The 17,157-nt window shown below is 40.0% G+C and overlaps 1 pseudogene; it reads right to left on the bottom strand.

Annotated features, from left to right (window-relative positions):
* Positions 1–3,816: 3,816 nt before the first annotated feature.
* LOC147353239 (large ribosomal subunit protein eL30 pseudogene) lies at positions 3,817–4,159 on the bottom strand (annotated as a pseudogene).
* Positions 4,160–17,157: the final 12,998 nt, after the last annotated feature.

Below are 17,157 nucleotides of genomic sequence, written 5' to 3'. Positions count from 1 at the left end.
CGAGGCAGCACTGTCCCTGGCAGCTACTCAGCATCTCATCTCTATGGCTACTCAGCATCTCATCTCTATGACTACTCAGCATCTCATCTCTATGGCTACTCAGCATCTCATCTCTGCAGCTCTCTGAGCCTCTTTGCCCTCTTGCCTCTAATGAGTGCTTCCTCTGCTGCCTTTGTCCACATGTTTGTGTGTCTTTGTACCTTTGCTGGAACGTCACTGCCCTTGCTTACATGGCTGTCCATATCAGGCACCAGCCCAATAACTTGTGTCTTAACCTTACATTCCTGGGACAGACTAGTGATTGATTCATCCCAGCCTCTGGAATCACCCCCCATGTTGGGAATCTTAGTTCTCCCCTGTAATATTGTGTTAGGGCTGCTGTCACAAATTAGCACAGGCTGAGTGGCTTAATTAACATTTATTTTCTCACAGTTCTGGAGACCAGAAGTCTGAGATCAAGGTGTCCACAGGGTTGGTGTCTCCTGAGGCCTCTCTACCTGGTCTATAGATGGCCATCTTCTCCCTGTGTCTTTCCATGATCTTTCCTCTGAAGCATCTGTGCCATAATCTTCTCTTCTTACAAGAACACCACTCATAACGGAGTAGGGACCACCATCATGACCTCATTTTAACTTAGCTTTCTCTTCAAAGACTCATCTCCAAACAAGGATACATTTTAAATACTGGGGGGGGGGGTGTTACGATTTTAGTATGAATTTGGAGAGAATACAGTTCAGCCTGTAACAGCCCATTAAGCTTGTTCTTTTTCCTTCCCCAGTTTGGTCAATGGCACCATCAACCATACTGGTGTCCAGGATGAAAACTTCAGAGTCAACCTTTATCCTTCTTACCCCCACCTCTCATCCAACCCATCATCAAGCCCAGCAAATACTACAATCAAAATATTGGTCAATTCACTGCTTCCCACTTCAATCATCCCCACCATCCAAGTCCAAGTCATCATCGTCTTAGTGGATGCCCGTGGTTGCCTCCATCCAGCTTGTGGTCACTTCCAATCTCATTGCCCTGTTTTGTTTCCTCCATGCGTTAGTCACTCAGTCATGTCTGACTCTTTGCGACCCCGTGGACTGTAGCCCAGCAGGCTCATCTGTCCATGGAATTCTCCAGGAGTGGGTTGCCATTCCCTTCTCTGGGGGATTGAACCCAGGTTTCCCACACTGCAGGAAGATTCTTTACCGGCTGAGCCACCAGGGAAACCACATAGCCTTTTCTACTATCTGAGATCATCTTCTTTTCTTAAAATATTTATTTATTTGGCTGCACTGAGTCTTAGTTGTGTCCTGTGGGATCTAGTTCCCTGACCAGGGATTGAACCCCGGGGCCCCAGGCTTAGGAACGCAGAATCTTAGCCACGGGACCACCAGAGAACTCCTGAGATCATCTTCTTGAATCCTTGCTTTTACCTGTCCCTTTGTTTATTTCAGTTAGTGCTGGATGCCCGTGCCAAGCAGTCTTCTGTGACTGGTGACTTGTAGGTGCTCGAGGTCGAATGAATGAAGAGGGGTGAGTCATGTGATACAATATGACTGCAGTCTCCCCACTTCCCCACTGCCTCCTCATCATGCATTGGTGGGCAGTTCTTTAAAAAAGGACATGAGCAGAGAGCACCCTTGAAAGGCATTGACTATAGTCCCAGATGCCACGTCTGTGTTGAGAGTCCCAGGTCAGGCCCTTAGTTGAGCCTATGAAGTCAGGCTTGCTTGAGCCGTGCCCTGTGTGAACAGGATGAGGAGTGAGGCAGACCCTGCTTCAACCTACTTAACAATGAATATCGGAGATTCCTTTGTAATGAATACAACCGCTGACCTACAATTAGTCTGGAAGCCTGTCCTCTAATTTAGTTCACAAAGCGGTCCCAGCAGGACCTCAACTTAGAATTTGTCAGCAGTTAGATTCATAGAATGGCAGAGCCCAAAGAGTCCCTGTAAATACTTAAGAGAAATAAAGCTGCATCCACTTAAAAAATATTCTATAATTCTGCCTTCTCCCTGGCCTGTTCCCCAGTTAACCCAAATGTGTTTATTTATGATGTCTAGGCCCTGCTTCCCAAAAGGATTAGATGTGGCTTCCATTAAATAGAATTTCAAATAGAATGAATGGATTTAAAGAGAGGAGAGAGCTCAAGACAACACCAAGAGGGTCCCCTGAAAAGCCAGAGGGGCAGTGAAGGGGAGACCTCAGGTTGAGGGAGCGAAGGGAAGCCAGGAAGAGGGATGATCATGGGAGGGGTGAGAGGTGCAGACCTTTGGGATCTGAGGATGGGAACTGTCTTAAGCCCCACCCTGACCATGGGAGGAGGGTGTACCTACAATCTCTACTCCCCAGCTTAATGTTTGATGTGTCCTGTCTGTTGACCTCTTGAGCTTCCTTCTCCTAAGTCATGTTCCCAATTTGCCAGTGCGTACAGCCCATCCTAACCCTTTGGGCCTATTACCTAGGTGCCAGAAAAAAGGAAAGGGAGTCAAGGGGGCGGAAAATGGGGGTCCATCAACACAAACAAAGCTAATACTTACATAGACTTATGTAGACTCCTACCCCATGCTAAGTACTGTTCTAAAAACTTTGTATGAATTAACTCAGTTTTTATATAGTGATCCTATTATTATCCCCACTGGTAGCTCAGATGGTAAATTATCTGCAAATCTGCCTGCAACGTGGGATACCTGGGTTCAATCCCTAGGTGAGAAAGATCCTCTGGAGAAGGGAATGGCTACCCACTCCAGTATTCCTGCTTGGAGAATTCCATGGACAGAGGAGCCTGGTGGGCTACAATCCATGGGGTCACAAAGAGCCAGACATGACAGAGCAACTTTTACTTTCACTTATTGTGAAGGAAGGACTTTGCAAATGGTCCATCTTTCTGAGACTGTGCTATAATTATAATCACAACAATAATTATCCCTTTTCCTCTCTGTACTCAGACCCATAACATAACAAAACATTTCTCAACTTCAGTGTCTTTTTCTTGTTCCTTCCACTGACCTTCCAATTCCCCATCTCCCACATTTCAGGTTTTCTGAGATTCCTGGAGCTCAGCACAGACTGGACATCTGACCTTGGGCAAGCTATTTCAGTAATCTGTGCCTCAATTGCTTAATTTGTAAAATGGGGATGATAATAATAGTCAAGTCTTCTGGTTCCTTTGTGACTTAAAATGATTAAAATGTGTAGAACAATCAACACAGTGGCTGGCAATTAGCAAGAGCTCAATAACTATAAGCTACTATTGTACTAATTGTATCAGTTCATTGGGACGACATTAATGCTGTAGGACAATCACATCACTTTAGTGGTGTACCACAAGAGTTGCTTTCTCATTAGTCAGGAGCTCAGCTGGAGGCTGGCTCATTGAAGCTGGTGACACTCAAGTGTCTACAGGTTGGATGGGGGTCTGGTCTAGGCTGGACTTGGCTGGGACACCTTATAGCTGGACAGCTCTGCTTCATGGGTCTCTGGGACCCGTGGACTAGGCCAGGCATGAACTTCTTGTGGTGATGACAGGAGTGCAAGGAAGTAAGTAGAAATATGCAAAGCCTCTGGAGGCCAAGGACAAGAATAAATACACAGTCACTTCTATTCGCCAAACATATCGCATCGGGGGAGAGAAATATACTCTGCCTTTTTGGAAAGACCTCTAAAGTCACAGGAAAAAAGGCATGGGGACAATCAGGGTGGAGAATTACGGCTTTTCATGCAATCAGTCTATTCTGTTAAGTATCATCATTCCTATATATATATATATATATATTTTTTTTTTTTTTTTAAAGCTCTGGTCACAGAAACATTGTACAAGATTTACTTTTCACCAGCCTGTTCGGGCATGCTTCTAATGATATCAGAATCACCTGGATCAATGATAGCCAGTGTGCATACTCTGTAGTATTATCCACATTATGTGCCCAATTCAGTAATATTGCCACTATAGTCACGGACCAGTTTTGGCCAACATGGCATAACACACTGCTTCAGATTTCCTCAAGACTGGGCAGTTGACAACGATGACCAGTTTCACTTTGCCTTGTCTGATCATTTTAAGTGTCTGCTTGTACCCCAGCATGTACTTTCCACTTTCCATAACCAGTTTGAGCCTAGAGTTGACTGACTTCAGTGGCTTTTTCATCTTCTTTGTGGCCACCATCTTCCTGTCTTAGGTTCAGGCTGCTGCTGCTGCTAAGTCACTTCAGTCGTGTCCGATTCTGTGTGACCCCATGGACGGCAGCCTACCAGGCTTCTCCATCCATGGGATTCTCCAGGCAAGAACACTGGAGTGGGTTGCCATTTCCTTCTCCAATGCATGAAAGTGGAAAGTGAAAGTGAAGTCGCTCAGTTGTGTCTGACTCTTAGCGACCCCATGGACTGCAGCCTACCAGGCTCCTCCATCCATGGGATTTTCCGGGTAAGAGTACTGGAGTGGGGTGCCATTGCCTTCTCCTCTTAGGTGCAGGACTACCCCCAAACCAAGAGCCACCAAGATGGCTGAGGTATTCCTGTTTATATTTAAATGCTGAATTTGAATCAAAATCTTCCATTCCCGGGCTGGAGAATCTCTGCTGTGCAAACTTTTCCAGGTGACTCTGATGCCATGGGACTGACTTTGAGGACCCTACTCAACTTTCATAGTCAACTGATCAGAAGGCTCATCTGGGGCTCTGCTGAAAACAGATTCCTTGGCTACTTCCCTGGAGATGTCAGTTAGGCTTCTGAAACCCAAATTTTAATAAATGTTCTCCAGGAGCATCCTAATGATGGGAAAAATTGGGAAACACTCTTCTAAGGCAGCAAATTTCTTTAAGAGATGAAAACTGAGATCCAGAAGAAGGAAGAGACCCGAGAAAAATCACCCCAAAAGAAAGTACTAATTGGGGCTAGAATTCAAGTGACCTAACTCTCTCCTGGCCAAGTGTCTTTTACAATATAAATGACTAGAAATTTCTATACCTCAACCATGCCACCACAGAGTCCTATTGGGATTCAGTGTTTAAGGAAAAATAAAGTCAACCTTGGTTTCAAATGGCCCTTGATTTACCATCTCTTTTGAACAAATACTCCCGGAGATCAAGTTTCACATATGGTGCCTAGATACCCTCTCCTGATATCTCGAGGGGTTGTGGTGGGCTTAGAAATGTGCTGCTTAGACCTCTCTGCCCAGTTGTGGGAAGTGAGGTCAGCAGGCAGCCTCCAGCTGTCAGCTTCTTTGGGGTCTGCTTGAGCTGCAGACACTCCTCACCCAAGGTCATGGGGTTTCTGGCAACTAACAGAGGTAGGGTACCAGGGTCCGATGCCTCCTGAGGGGTAGTTCTCACTCCAGAGACCCTGCTTGGTTGCCTGCATCTTTGTCAGGCTGCATCACAGTTCATCTTTTTTTTTTTTTTTTTTAATTGTTTTAGGAGTTTTCACCTGCTAAGTCTTTTTAAAAATTTGTATTTATTTATTTTTCTTTTTGGTTGCACTGGATGTTTGATGTGCAAGCTTTCTCCAGCTGCAGCAAGCAGGGGCTACTCTCTAGCTGCGGTGTGTGGGTTTCTCACTGAGGTGGCTTCTCTTGCTGTGGAGCTCGGACTCCGGAGCAAGGGCTCAGAAGCGTTGGCGCACAGGCTTAGCTGCTCTGTGGCATGTGGGATCTTCCCAGGCCAAGGATTGAACCCGTGTCTGCTGCATTGGCAGGCAGATTCTTATTCACCATGCCACCGGCGAAATCCCACAGTTCATTTTCTTACTGTGCCTGGTCCTCTCATTCCCTTCATAGGTGTTGATTCTTAAATACCTTGCATCCCAAACTCTGTCTCTGCAACAAGGGTCGAAAACAATGGCAGCGGTGTAAAAAGAGGGATTTTGGTTGTGGCAATGAGCTTTGCCAAGGGGCACATGATGAGGGAAACAGACTGGTGTATCACATAAAGTGCATGCTTTTAAGGAAGCCTTGGCCGACAAAGTACAGGAGACACCTAAACATTTAAATCACCTTTTCCTATTGATTAAGGTAAATACTTTACTGATGGTTTTAATCAATACCCCTATAAATCCTCCCTCTGTGATGGTTTTACTGTGCATTTAATGTTTCTGTCTTTAATTGAGTTACATCCCCCTCAGCCCAAAATGATGAACTGAAAGTTAGAAATCATCTGGGCACTGACAAAAACGGGGAGTATTTTTTCCCCTTGTTTAATCTGAAGAACTAAATCCTTTGAACATCAGTCAGCAAGCCCAATTTGGTCATCAGTGGCTGGTCTCATTTCCTTACCTCTCTGGGTCTCAGTTTCTTCATCTGGAGATGGGGGCAATGGCTGCTTTGCCCATGAAAGAGGACACCCGAGAAAGCCCTGAAGCTGAAAGGGAGTCTTATTATTGACTACTCAAGGCAGGGATTTGCAAGAAAACTTACAGAACCTTCCATGGTATCCACAGGGAGTGGCCGCGGTGGTCTTGGGGACTAATTCCCCCCACAGCCCTCTGTCTGCACTGCCATCCGCTGATTGATTTGCCCCTTTTGTCAGCTGAGTGTAAATATCCACCTGTCAATCACTCCATTATGCTAAGTGCCCATCCAGCCCAGAACGGTGATTTACACCCTCTGTGGAAAGCCCCAGTCCTCTTGGCAGCTGTGCTGTGTGCAAGGTAGGCAGAGTAGGGCTGCATTCCCGGGTCTATACTCCAGGCCCTCAGAAACGTGGTCTTTTCCTCAAAGAAGGATCTGAACCACAGATGGGAAGTGTTCTCACATCTCTTTTCCATCCCCGGTTTTGCTGAGGGGATGACACTCAGCAAACCCCATAATCTACAGGAACGGCTATCTTCCACCAGAGGAGAAGTATCTTCAACAGAGGTGCTTACCAGAGGTTACTTTGCCCCCCCCCAGAGGACACTGACAGTGTCTGAAGATGTTTTAGATTAGGGGTCCCCAACCTCTAGGATCTAATGCCTGATGATCTGAGGTAGAGCTGGTTTAACAATAATAGAAATAAAGTGCACAGTGAATGTAAGGCACTTGAATCATCCTGGAATCATCCCTCCACCCCTCATCCCCAGTCTGTGGAAAAACTGTCTTTAGCGAAATCAGTTCCTGTTGCCAAAATGTTTGGGGACTACTGTTACAGACGGTCATGACTATGGGTGTGCTCCTGGTGTCTACTACGCACAGTAGGCCAAGGATGCTGCTAAAAAGTCTGTGATTCATAAGACTGGCCCCCATACAGAGAATTATCTAGTCCAAAGCGTCAACAGTGCCACTGTGAAGAAATCCAGATCTACAGGCACGAGAGACTGTGGAGCATCACGGGGCACTGGGCAGCTCAAGGAAATGCTCACAGACACAGTGATTTGTCATAAGATTGCTTTGGGAAAGGCAGGATTTAGGGTGATAGAGGAGCATGATGATGATGTTAGGAGAAGAAATAGCTGGTCAGAACTTCCCAGAGCTGGTACAGTCTTCCGTAATCTTCACTTTATAGAGATGGGTTCTGAGGCTCAGATTGAGGACCAACTTTCTTGAGCTGACCGCAGATCTGGAATAGGAATTCTTATTTTGATTAGCACTTTGGAGATCTTTTTTCACCATCTGAGAGGTGAAATCTCTTAAAGTGATTGACAGGTAGTGGCTCTCCAGAGGGCTCATGCTTGCTGAGCATCTAAGTCTAGCATACTGGGATTGATTTGTGATGTCTGCCACAGGCGTAGGAAGGAAGGAGTGGCAGCCCTTGGGGAAAAAAGTTACCTTCCTTGCACTTTGCCATCTTTCTCATCCTCAGTCATCACAGTTAAGGGCAAATACATATAAGGACACTTAAAAATATTTAGAATCTTGTTAAGCTAAACAGAAAGAGAAATTTTAAAACATCCTCCTTGCTTAAAAATGTATTTTTCTGATTGTTATAGTAATACATGCTTATTATAGCCAATAAGGATAAATAAAGAGGAAAAAAAATTTGCCAATATTCCAGAAATAGCTACATGGATGTTTTCTGATAGATCTTTCTATACTTTTATTCTACCATATGCATTCTTCCCCTGAATTTTCCTAAAATTAAATTCATGATGACTCATGACTTTAAAAAAATTAACACTAACATATGTGTGTTATTCATGTCATTAAATACATTTGTAAGCATTGTTAGGTCAGGGCTCTGGATGTGCTAACATTTATTTTAATACATTCTGTAGTTGGATGCCAGAGTTTTTTAGTTGAGTTTTAAAAAAATTAATTATTTTGCTTATTTTTATATAAACAACTTGTATGTAATATTTTGCATCTGGATGATTTTTCCATTGAATTAAGGTTTACAATAGAGTAATGACTGGTTCAAAGGTTATGAAAAGCATTAAGATACTTGATACATTTTATTAGATTTCTTTCAAACAAATGACTCTGATTATACTTCATTCAGGAAGGAATATGAAGGCCAGTTTCTCTGAATTTTCGGAAAAAAATAGCAGTTAAAAAATCATTATTTTTTAAGCAAAGGCATACTGTCTTGTTTTAAAATTTGTATTTGTTAGTGAGGTTGAATTTTTAAAAGTGATTTCAGTTATTTGTATATTTCTCTTGTGTGAAATATTTGTTCATGTCTTTTATACATTTTTCTTTGGGAAATTTTTTTTCTGTTTTTCATTTGTTTAAATTCTTCAGATTATATTAACCTTTATTAAAATTTTTATATTTGTTATAAATATTTCCCTCAGTCTGTCATCGAACTTTCATGTATGTATGTATGTCTGTTTACATTAACAAATTATAATGTGTTTGGCCAAATCCTTTTTCTTTAGTAATTTATCTCATTGCTTGTAAGCCAGCCATTTCTTTTTCTTTCTTAATCATACATAAATATGATTAGTATATATACAATCACACATATACAGAGAGAGGCTTTCATTTTAATTATATAAATATGATTAAGCTATGATTAAATATAAAGATATATGTGTAGAATTTCCTCTGTCTGTTCGTATTTAGGGGGGTAGATTTCGCATCTGAGGTTCATTTAGGGGGCAAGGTAAGAGACGAACTTTTTTACTTCAAATATTTACCAGCTTTCTCAGTGGTTTTTATTGTCTAACTCTGTCTTATTTTCCTGACACGATGCCATCAGATATTGTATTCTTCTACTTCATAGAGTTTGTTTGTGGGTTAGCTGCTCCTCTGCATTTTTCTGCCAGTATCTGTAGTAATTATTAATGCTATTCGCCAACATGTCTGACTTGCTGGCTCCCAGGAGTGTGATTAGATTGCACAACCTGGCAACCATATTCCTTAGGGTTGCATGGGGTCATGTGACTTGTTCTGACCAATGAAATATAAGCAGATATTAGGTGGGTCTTTCTGGGTTGGAATATTTGCTTGCCAGTGGAATATCTTCCAGAACTCTGTGCTCCACCACTGATTCCATCAGCTGGAGTACAGAGATGTAGAGGAGAGCCCTCAATCAACCTCTAGCAAACATGCATCAGAAACAAGATAAAAATCTTTGTTTCTAAGACACTTATCCTTTGGGCTTGTTTGTTACTACAGCAGAACTGAGTGTGTGCTGACTGAGACATATTCTACTGTTTTAATTATTGTATCTGTGATACATTTTAATACATTGTCAAGTTAATCAGTCCTTGTTGCTTCTTACTGCCCTCGACAAATGTTCTGAATAATTTTTTATCTGTTTTCCCAAAAAGCCTTTTGACTCATTACATTAAATAGTATTACCTCTCCTTTCCTTCCCAGGTGAAACTCAGTGGGATTTGGTTTGAATTGTATGCACTATATTACTAAATTTAAAATAATTGACATTCATTCAATATTTCATTTTCCCATCCAGAAAGTGGCATCTTATTCAATTTCTTTACAAATTATTTTATGTATTTCCATAAATATTTTATAGAAAGTTCTGTATATTATCATGAACATTATTTCTAAATATTTTATATATATTGTTGCTTTTCATCTGGGATCACTGTATCATTACTTTTTTCCAACTGGTTTTTGCTGTTATTTAAGAATACATTTTATTCTGTACATTTCATTATGAATTCAGCTACCCTACAGGATTTTAATTGGTTTTAATAATTTTTCAGTTTGTTGTTTTAGATTACTTTTCAAAATGTTTATTTTTAAAATTTAAACAGTACATTCTAATTTAAACAACTAAGTTTTGCTATGCCAAATAGAAATAACATTGTGAATAAATCAAGACAAATTATTTTTACAGTTATTAATTTGGAACTATAATTTATATACTATTAGGTTTTCTCTAAACTCATGTTTATTTTTAACTTTTTATAGAGACTAGTATAGTGAATTCATGTATACCCATATCCAAAACTTTAAAAATGTTCAAACATGACCAGTCTTGTTTTACCTGTATAGCTTCAATTCTTATCCACTCTACACACACCTTATACACACAAACCACACACAATTTTGCACTGAATTATTCTGAAGAAAATTCCACAATGTCATATCATTTCACCCATAAGTATTTCATATATTCTAATTTTTATTCTAAATCATGACTTTCCCCTCTTTAATTTAAATTTTCCAAATTCCACATATTGTCCTGAAAACATGTTGTAGGTGGCCCACTCTGGCTCCATCTTTTTTTTAAAAATTGAACAAATAATACCTGCTTATGATAAACAATTTTTTTAAAGTTCTCAAGCAGTAGAAAGGGATTTGCAATGCAAAGTGAATTTTTGTTTTTTCTCATGTCCCAAGTACCTTTTCCTCAAAAGTGTCTTATAAAACTATAAAGTTTTCTTTTGAATATTCCAGATAGACATCATGCCAATTGCAAAAAAAAAAAAAAAAAAAATGTCTGAGGCTAGAACTTCCAGCACAGTCAGGATTATGTTCTTTGTTTCTAGTGAGTAGAGGAAGCCAGGATTCATATCCATGAAATTTGGTACTGACATTTGCTTTTATCTACTACCCCAGACTTTCCTACAGTAAAGAAATATGTTACTCCTTCCAGGTTATTAAGAACTGGATACTGAATTTGATCAAATTCCTTTTTGTTATCTATTGAATTGATTAGACAATTGTGTCCTTTGATTTATTGATATAAAATTTCATCTTGTTATTGTTGTTGTCATTCAGTTGCCAAGTTGTGTCTGACTCTTGTGACTCTATGAACTGCAGCATGCCAGGCCTCCCTGTCCTTCACCATCTCCCTGAGTTCACTCAGACTCATGTCCATTGAGTCAGTGATGCCATTCAACCACCTCATCCTCTGGTGCCCCCTCCTCCTCTTGCCCTCAACCTTTCCCATGATCAGAGCCTTTTCCAATGAGTTACCTCTTCACATCAGGTGGCCAAAGTATTGGAGCTTCAACTTCAGCATGTTAAACCCTTTGTTTAATTTCTGAGATAACTAAAATTTGGAATCTTATTTTGTTTGTTATATTTTAACATCCTATTGGTCTAAATTTGTTCATTTTTTAAAATTTAGAAAATATTTGTATCTATATTTATAAGTGCAACTGGGCTATAGATATCTATTCTATTTTCGTTATATTTTGCATTACTATCAGGAAACTTTCTTTTTCTAACTTTGGAATGATACTAGTGGAATTAATTTGACCCCTCCTGGAAATGTGAAAGTATTCATAATAAGACAGGCTAGCCCTGGAGATTTTTTTCACAGGCAATTTTTTTGATAGTTTTGAAATGTCTTGAATCAATTTTGATCAATTATATTTTCCTAGAAACCATTTATTTCATTGAAAATTTTCAGGGAAATTTACTTAATATTTACACTTGTAAAAGATAGTCGCTACTTTTAAACTCGATTTCAAAGACAAATATGTGTTAATTTTAGAACATTGATTTGAGAAACCGGAAAGCAAAATAAAAAATAAAAGTAACATGCATTTCAAGTTTCTTTAAACATTTCAGTCTATAAACTTCATATCTATTTGTCAGGCGAGCTCCCCATTTTGCTTAATAAAACATGAAAGATTTTGTATGTCGTAAGCTTTCAAAAATGTAAGTTTAAGCACTGTATAATATCCTATGCTTCAGATGTAACATATTTATCCAATTTCCTCTAGTTAAACATTTAAGTTACTTCTATTTTTTCCTATGAATAATACTGGGATATATTGCTTTGTAAATACACATATTTATACTCTGTAATTTTTTCCTCAGCGTATATTTTTGGAAATAAAGTCAAAGCTTATGAATACACTTTTCCAACTCTGGCTATTATATTTCAAATACCTGTCCTGTTTCTCTTTTTCATCTTTTTCATTACTATTCAGAGGAAGCATTTTTTTCAAATATGTATTGGGCGTTTATAATTCTTATGTCCATTCTGAGTTGCCTATTCATATTCTTTTCCTATTTTCTAATAGGTCTTCATAATATTCTTATTATTTTAGGTGATTTGTTAACTATATACATCTATAATAGCTTTACCTAGATTGTCATATGCTTTTGCTTGTTAATTTCTTGAGGGTACAGGAACTTTTCTTGTTTATGTAGTCTATTAATTCTTTCCCTTTATGCTTTTCCCTTTGCTTTTATACTTAGAAAGGACTTCATTATTTCATTTTATAAAGCTCTTATCTCTTGTTACAGTCCCTTCCTCATTTCTCATTTTATTTGTTTTTTTTTTCTTGCTTTCCTTTGTATTATTAAATTTGCCAGAGTAAAGCCTGTTTTCCTACAGCTTTAATGAGTCATCTCATACATTTAGACTCTGCTTCTCTTTCTCAAATCAATCATTTTTTGTCTTTTATCTATTTAATTTTTCTCCAGCTTTCCTTTAGGTTTATTGTCCTGTTCATTTGCTATGTTCTTGAAGCAAAGAATTATTCATTTATTTTCATTCTTTCTTGTTTAATAATAAAACAATTTATGGCTTTACATTTCTTTTCTTTAAGTGTAGCATTGGCAGCTTTCCATAATCTTCGACAAAGCGTTGTTTTGTTCTCATTTTACTATTTTCTAAATAGTCCATAACGAAAGTTTTTATTTCCTTTTTGACTCAATAACTATTTATGAGAATTTTTCAACTTATTTATTATCCAGGTTTCTATTATTTTCTTTGTGGTTGTTAGAAATGTTTCCATTTATTTTACTTCTATCAGGGAATTTGGCCTGTAAACTAGCTTCTTTTTTTTTTTTTTTTGATTGAGGTTCTCCTGACAGTGCAGTAGGTGGAGAGCTTTTGAAAACATTCAACTAACACTTGAAAAAGTACTTACAGGGAACACAGTTGGATAGGCTATATACTTCCAGTCTTATTAACTCTATTATTCACTTTTTCTCGGTTTTCCTGATGTGTTGAAGGCATCTGAAGTTTGTTAAAGTGAAAGTCACTCAGTCGTGTCCAACTCTTTGACAGCCCATGAACTATACAGTCCATGGAATGGACTAGGCTAGAATTCTCCAGGCTAGAATACTGAAGTGGGTAGCTTTTCCCTTCTGCAGGGAATCTTCCCAACCCAGGGATCAAACTCAGGTATCCCGCATTGCGGGCGGATTTTTTTCCAGCTGAGCTACCAGGGAAGCCCAAGAATACTGGAGTGGGTAGCGTATCCCTTCCCCAGCAGATCTTCCAGACCCAGGAATTGAACTGGGATCTCCTACATTGCAAGTGGATTCTTTACCAACTGAGCTATCAGGGAAGCCTTGTTAAGCCTCTCACAACTGTTTCTCTGTCAATTTCTCCTGATGTTTCTGAAACAAGTGAAATATTTTGGCGGTTCCATAATGGTCTATTACATCATCATTGGAGATTTTATTTTTATCATGATAAATTAAAATGACATTCATTCAAAGTAAAAGACTTAAGTTATCATGTGCTTTCTTTTTTATATGAATCCGTCTTGTTTTCTCTATAACATCTTTTCTAAAGTTAGTATCACCTTGTTAGTCATGATCCATGGAGGTGGACTGTAGTCAAATTTTAGTATCTCTCCCATCTGTGAATCTTTTAATAGCAGATTTAAAGTCATACATACAGTGGAAGCATGGTTAGCTCTAACTGGGTCAGGTCCTACCTGTACCCTAGGTAGTGCGTTCAGGGGACTGAGGGATGCCTTGGGGACACAGTTCCTTCTGGAAAAGAGAATCACTCATGGAAAACTACCTACAGGTGGGACTTCCCTGGTGGCCCAGCGGTTAAGATTTCACCTTCCTATGTGGGGAGTGTGGGTTCAGTCCCTGCTTGGGGATTTAAGATCCTACATGCCTCACAGCCAAAGAACCAAAATGTAAAACAGAAGTAATATTTCAATAAAAACTTTAAAAATGATCCATATAAAAACATCTTTAAAAGAATACTCAGTTCAGTTGCTCAGTTGTGTCTGACTCTTTGCGACTCCACCGACTGCAGCACGCCAGGCTTCCCTGTCCATCACTAATTCCCAGAGCTTGCTCAAACTCACGTCCATCGAGCTGGTGATGCCATCCAACCATCGCATCCTCTGTCGTCCCCTTCTCCTCCCGCCTTCAATCTTTCCCAGCATCAGGGTCTTTTCCAGTGAGTCAGGTCTTTGCATCAGGTGGCCAAAGTATTGACGCTTCAGCTTCAGCATCAGTCCTTCCAAGGAATATTCAGGACGGATTTCCTTTCGGATTGACTGGCTGGATCTCCTTGTAATCCAAGGCACTCTCAAGAGTCTTCTCCAACACCACAGTTCAAAAGCATCAATTCTTCAGCGCTCAGCTTTCTTTATAGTCCAACTCTCACATCTATACATGACTACTGGAAAAACCATAGCTTTGACTAGACAGATTTTGTTGACAAAGTGATGTCTCTGCTTTTTAATATGCTGTCTAGGTTGGTCATAGCTTTTCTTCCGAGGAGCAAGCGTCTTTTAATTTTAAGGCTGCAGTCACCATCTGCAGTGATTTTGTAGCCCAAGAAAATAAAGTCTGTCACTGTTTCCATTGTTTCCCATCTATTTGCCATGAAGTGATGGGACTGTATGCCATGATCTTTAGCTTTTTGAATGTTGAGTTTTAAATCAACTTTTTCACTCTACTCTTGCACTTTCATCCCAAGGCTCTTTAGTTCCTCTTCACTTTCTGCCATAAGGGTGGTGTCATCTGCATATCTGAGCTTATTGATATTTCTCCTGGCAATCTTGATTCCAGCTTGTGCTTCATCCAGCTTGGTATTTTGTATGATGTAATCTGCATATAAGTTAAATAAGCAAGGTGACAATATACAGCCTTGATGTACTCCTTTCCTGATTTGGAACCAGTCTGTTGTTCCATGTCCAGTTCTAACTGTTGCTTCTTGACCTGCGTACAGATTTCTCAGGAGGCAGGTAAGGTGGTCTGGTATTCTCATCTCTTTAAGAATTTTCCACAGTCTGTTGTAACCTACACAGTTAAAAGCTTTGGCATAGTAAATAAAGCAGAAGTAGATGCTTTTTGAACTCTCTTGCTTTTTCGATGATCCAACAGATGTTGGCAATTTGATCTCTGGTTCCTTTGCCTTTTCTAAATCCAGCTTGAACATCTGGAAGTTCACGATTCATGTATTGTTGAAGACTGGCTTGGAGAATTTTGAGCATTACTTTGCTGGCATGTGAGATGAGTGCAATTGTGCAGCAGTTTGAGCATTCTTTGACATTGCTTTTCTTTGGGATTGGAATGAAAACTGACCTTTTCCAGTCCTGTGGCCACTGCTGAGTTTTCCAAATTTGCTGGCATATTGGGTGTAGCATATTCACAGCTTAATCTTTTAGGATTTGAAATAGCTCAATTGGAATTTCATCACCTCCACTATCCTTGTTCGTAGTGATGCTTCCTAAGGCCCAATTGACTTTGCATTCCAGAATGTCTGGCTCTAGGTGAGTGATCACACTACTGTGGTTATGTGGGTCATGAAGATCTTTTTGTATAGTTCTTCTGTGTATTCTTGCCACCTCTTCTTAATATCTTCTGCTTCTGTTAGGTCCATACCATTTCTGTCCTTTATTGTGCTCATCTTTGCATGAAATGTTCCCTTGGTATCTCTAATTTTCTTGAAGAGATATCTAGTCTTTCCCATTCTATTGTTTTCCTGTATTTCTTTGCACTGATCACTGAGGAAGGCTTTCTTATCTGTCCCTGCTATTCTTTGGAACTCCGCATTCAAATGGGTATGTCTTTCCTGTTCTCCTTTGCCTTTCGCTTGTTTTCTTTTCTCAGCTATTTGTAAGGCCTCCTCAGACAACCATTTTGTCTTTTTGCATTTCTTTTTATTGGGGATGGTCTTGATGATCCCTGCCTCCTGTACAATGTCACGAACCTCCATCCATAGTTCTTCAGGCACTCTGTCTATCAGATCTAATCCCTTGAGTCTATTTGTCACTTCCACAGTAAAATCGTAAAGGATTTGATTTAGGTCATACCTGGATGGTCTAGTGGTTTTCCCTTCTTTCTTCAGTTTAAGTCTGAATTTTGCAATAAGGAGTTCATGATCTGTGCCACAGTCAGCTCCTGGTCTTCTTTTTGCTGACTGTACAGAGCTTCTCCATCTTTGGCTGCAAAGAAATAATCAATCTGATTTCGGTGTTGACCTCTTACTCACATATTTCTCCATCTTGGCCCACTGTGGGTCTCGTGTGATACACAGGGACAAGGAAGGAATGGGATAGGGTTTGAAGACAGAGAGACGGGAAGAGCAAGAGAGCACTAACATCATTACCAGCTCTGTAGGGGTGTAACCCCTCAGACAGCATGGTCTCAGAGCCCGTGTAACACTCTGTGGCTCAAAAGAGAGAAGACAGCTTCTTCCATCATTGCCACACCCACTATAGCTCAGGCAGCTCGAGTGCCCTAGCGCCCGTGTGAATCCTAGCAGTAATGCCAACTGGACATTATGGGTGCCCGGGTGGGAAGCTTTGGAGACCAGGGGATATAATCTGGCAGCTGGTTGGACATGGTAATGAGTCCATGAGGGACTCCCCTAGAGGGTTCAAGAAAATTTGACAACCTGAAGGGTACAGTTCTGGAACCTAGGAGCCTGCATGTCAAGACAAATGCAAACAAGTGAGTAATTATTATAATCAGCACCCTATTTGTAGCCCTCCTAGATACGCAATGCTGAGGGTGGGGAGGTGTGAATTTATCTTCAGAACTAGCATAACGTGTTCTCATTTCTTTCATTTTATCTTGTGTTTTCCATTTTAAAACATGTCATCATTGATCTTCAG

The sequence above is a fragment of the Bos grunniens genome, chromosome 18, assembly GCF_055505025.1.
Source record: "Bos grunniens cultivar Pamir isolate PY7600 chromosome 18, Bosgru_T2T1.0, whole genome shotgun sequence".
NCBI classification, from domain to species: domain Eukaryota; kingdom Metazoa; phylum Chordata; class Mammalia; order Artiodactyla; family Bovidae; genus Bos; species Bos grunniens.
The sequence above is the reverse complement of the archived record's forward strand: the minus strand, read 5'-3'. Positions and strand labels throughout refer to the sequence as shown.